Here is a 5000-nt window from a genome sequence, read left to right on the forward strand (position 1 = left end):
ACTGACAGAGAGAGAAAAGAGAAAGTACAATGAAAATATCAAAGGTAAACCACGCAAGATAGTGAGAGATTCACATAGCACCACCAAAAAATAATTTTAAAAAAATAAACAAATCAAAAGTTCGATTTCACCGCAAGCCAAACACCCCTCGACACAAGCTCAGAGGAATACCTTGTCCTTCTTCTAAAGAGAAAACCATCCCATTTTTTTTTCTCTGTTTCTTAAAAGACGCTCAAAGGACACCCACCCATTTCCAATTTCACTCAAGCACAAGAACCAGACGCCCTTGGGGAAGACTAGGCATAATAAGGTTGTTGTGCGAGTAAACAAGCAACTTCGCAGGCAAATTCTGTGTAAACTTCTCCTTATGATAATAAAGGTAATTGGCGTTGAATATTGGTGCTTGGGGATACGAACGTGTGGTTTCATTACCCAGACTTAACCGTGGTTCCTGAGTTACCTATGGACGTTAGCCTCCGGGTTTTTGGTTACACTATATTTACACTTTTTTCAGGGTTAGGTGTGTTTTCGTCCGGCTTCAAAACGCCTTTTAATGGTGTCGAAAGTGTATGATAATATACGACATATTTCTTAAACCATTATGGGTTGTAGGTTCTCCCTTCTCGCGCAGAAATTAGCATGATTTGGGCAAAGGCCGCCTTAGGTCTGGCTTGCCTAGTTCCCCAGATAGTGTGTCAAGGTCGGAGCAGAAAGGAGGTAAATCCTTGACTCAAGTTTCGTCCCAGAGTCACTAAGGAAAGGTAGAAGAGGGTGATTGTGGTCAGGTATTCTTGCAGCTTTTTTATTATCATCACTCTCTTTATTGCTGTTTTTTATTATCATTTCTAGTTCACTGCAATCGCTTTTTTTCGTCAATGATTCAGTCATATGGTTAAGTATACTTTGTTTCTGTTTGTTTCTTGTTCTAGATAAGAACACCTTTTTTTCGCACACTTTGTTTACCACGAGTAAATGACTAATGCGTTTCTTCTATCAAGCATAAGCTGCGAGTACATTTCCTTCACTCTTAGTAAGTATCCAGTCCGTTTCCTACACCGTGAATAAGTATCCATCCATTTCCTATACCCTAAAAGTGTCCACCCATTCCCTACACCCTGAAAAAGTGACCAGTTCATTTCCTACACTCTAAGTAAGTATCCACTTCATTATTTACACCCTGAATAAGTGACCAGCACACTGTCCCTTATACAAATGCCCAATACATTATGTACTGCCATTATGTATCCATTGTCAATTGCACAATGAGTATCCCCGCTCACTACTTTCATCCTTAGTAGACAACTATAGTACTTTCTTCACCCTAAAGCACCCCCCCAACCCACTTCTTCCACCCTTGTTTGCTATCCAGGCCACTTCCATCACCCTGCCAACATTTCCCTCACTCTGAAAAAGCACCCAATGACCTTGAATGCGATACAGAAAAAAAAGAAGAAAAAAAAAAGAGCGAACGAGTAAAATGAAAGAAAGAAAAAGTGAATTGAAGTATAAAAAAAATGCGAGAGAGAGAGAGAGAGAGAGAGAGAGAGAGAGAGAGAGAGAGAGAGAGAGAGAGAGAGAGAGAGAGAGAGAGAGAGAGAGAATGGCATCAGAAACATTCACTTCCGGGCCTGACCTTCGACCAACTTTGACCTCCCTCGGTGAGAGATGCATTGATATGGATCCTCTTGTAATAAATAGATCAAGAAAGATTAATAGAATATTATTTCACAAAAATGAAAAGTCAAAATTGATAAATAACTTATTGAATAGGTAATCCAATAAAAAAATAATTTGATAAATAAACAATTCAGGAAATAAATATCACAATAATCAGAAAAGATAGATTAGTGAAACTCGAAGAAATTAACAAATTATTCTATAAATTGATAAAGTAGATAGATAAATAGATACTCCACTAAAATGATTAGACAGATGAACTGATAAAAAGTCAATTTACTTAATAATCCAATATATAACCAATCAAATAACAGTATAATTTGATAAATTCAGGAACGAATCATGAAACGAATAAATAATCATATCAAGCAATTTAGAAAAAAAAAAAAATAAATAAATAAATTAAAAAAATAAACAACGAAACAAGGAAATAGAAACGTAAACAGACAAATAAATCCCGAATTGAAACAAAAAAAGAGTCATTTGCCAAATTGACCTTCTCCCCCCTCCCCCCTCTCCCCTCCCCCCCTTTTCCCCCTGTATCACGGCTCGAACAAATGGAATTAAAGGCGTGGCGTGACTCCGTTTTCTGTGCTTCCTCGTTTTCTTTAGGGTTGAATGGGTTGCCTTGATCGTGTATGATGAGGGTCACGTGCTTTGGGGGAGACTGAACTATTTTGCTTTGTTTTGTTTTTGTTTTGTTTTAATTCGGTTGTTGTTTTTGTTGATGCTGCAGATTAACTGTATAATTAGTGTTGGGTTCTTGTATTGTTGGTATTATTTTTCTTGATATTGTTAATTATCATCATGAATATTATTGCTTCTCTCAAAACCATTATAATGATATCTAATATTTTTTTTTGTTATGAGTATCACTGCTATAAATAATGATGCAGTTTATAAAAAAGTCTTCCTGTTTTACTTTTCATTGGAATTGGATGAAGACATAATATTCTCGGTTATTTTCATCACTTTTCAATTTATTTTGTGTTTTTACTGTTATTATTTCTACATTAACCGTTATGTTATTATATTAATATCATTATACCTATTATTGTTATTATTATCATTATTATTATTATTATGCTCGTGTTGTTAGTAAAACACAAAATAATATATAAAAAGCAAATTGAGTAATGACGAAATATTTGAATTCAGTTTTTACTTTTATTATTGATATCATTATTGCTATTATTATTATCATTATGATTACTATCTTTTCCTTTTTTTATTATTACTTCTTTGGATATTACTGTTATTATTTATCACTGTTATTATTATTATTATTATCATCATTATTTTTATTATCATTATCATTTTTATGATCATTATCATCATTATTATTATTATCATTATTATCATTATTATCATTATCTTTATTATTATTTATCATCATTATAATCATTATCATTATTATCATTATCTTCATTATCATCATCTATCTCCCATTCTCATTTATTCTCCCCTCTCTGCAGTTTCTTCGGTTTCTTTTATTTCCTTTTTTTCTTTTTTTTATTGAAATAAACCTTCACCTCCTTAAGAATGTTTATTTTGAGGGAGTTCTTCTCTTTGCGTTCTTATTCCCCTTTCTTAGCATCTTTTCTATTTCCTATTCGTGTTTTTTTTTTAATCTTCTTATGTTTTCTATGTCGCTTTCCATTTTTTTTTTTTTTTTTTTTTTTTTTTTTTTTAGTCTTGGGTTTTAATGAAGATCAAATAAAGTTTCGAGAAATTTCTGAAAAGGTGGTGAATCTGCGATTTTTTTTTTTTTTTTTTTTTTTTTTGTCTTCTGTGTCTATTGTCTCCTCTCTTTCTCTCTTCTTTTCGTTCACTTGCTCATTTTCTTCGCTTTCTTTCTTTTCTTTCTTCTCGTCTCCTTCATCTACATCTTCTCTCGTCGTCTTCCTCTCCTTTTTCATTTCTTCTTTCTACATCTGCTTCATTTATCTTCGTCTTCTTCTTCTTCATTGTTCTTTTGTCGTCATCTTATTCTTTTTCTTGTTCTTCCCCTGTTTGTTTTTTTCCGCTTCTCTTCCTCGTTTCCTCCATCTCCTCTTTCTCTTTCTCCTTCTCTTCCTTTCTTCTTATTTTCTTCTTTAAATAAAATAATATACTTAGAGCATCGAGGGTTCGAGTCACCGGCCGGCGCGTTGTTCCCCTGGGCAAGGAACTTCCCCTCGATTGCCTACCGTCATGCGAGTCCACAGTCCAGTGGCATGTTCCGCGCCGGCCCCAATTCGACCCCGATGAAGTGGGAGGGGGGGGGGGGGTTGACGGCAGGAAGGGCATCCGGTCGTAAAAACGTGCCAAACCGTAGTGAAGATGCGGATACAAAGTCTGGAGGAAGAAAATCCGCACCGGCGACCCCGACTAGGGATGAAAGCCAGAAGAAGAAAAAAAGATTAAAAAAAAAAAAAATAAAACTTTATACTTTTGTTTTTTGAAAAAAAAAAAAATATATATATATCAATAGATGATGGTAATAAAGACGATAATAATAATGTGATGATAATAGTACTTGCGATAATGACGATGATGATGATGATGATCATAATGATAATTATAATTATAATGACAATAATGATAATAAAAAATTATAATAATGGTAATACTTCTACTACTACTAATGATAATGATGGGAATAATGATGATAATACTAATACTGAAGATAATGATTATAGCAATAATGATGATGATAATGATATCAACAGAAACGACAGCAACAATAACAAATAAATGAATAGATAAGTAATTGAATAAAGAATAAATAGATAGATAAATTAAACGAAGTAAATTAAAGCCAGAGACAAGCTAAAATAATCGATGACATACATTTAATCATTTATTTACATAAATGAAAAAATTAGTAAATATCGTATCACTGAATCTCACGAAGTGAAAAGTGAATAAAGAAAATAATGATGATAATTATCGTCAGAAAAAAGTAATGATAACGACAGTGTTAATTTGTTATTGATGATGATAACGATAATGATCGTGCTAATAATGTTATTAATGCTAATAATGAGGATAATAGTAATGATAATTAGAATAGTCATGATAATTACTATTACAAAGAAGACGAAGAAGAAAATACAAGAGAAGGAATTAAAAAGTAAAAAAAATAAATAAACGATGGAAAATCCACAAAAAAACAAAAAAAGATGGTATATATATATATATATATATATATATATATATATATATATATATAACATACATACATATATACATATCAACTCGTTCACCGCCTTCTTCAAGAATCTCCCCTGCCGCTTCACCCCAACCTCCCCCCCCCCAAAAAAAAAAAAAAAAAAAATCAT

The sequence above is a fragment of the Penaeus monodon genome, chromosome 26 (assembly GCF_015228065.2).
Source record: "Penaeus monodon isolate SGIC_2016 chromosome 26, NSTDA_Pmon_1, whole genome shotgun sequence".
NCBI classification, from domain to species: Eukaryota; Metazoa; Arthropoda; class Malacostraca; order Decapoda; family Penaeidae; genus Penaeus; species Penaeus monodon.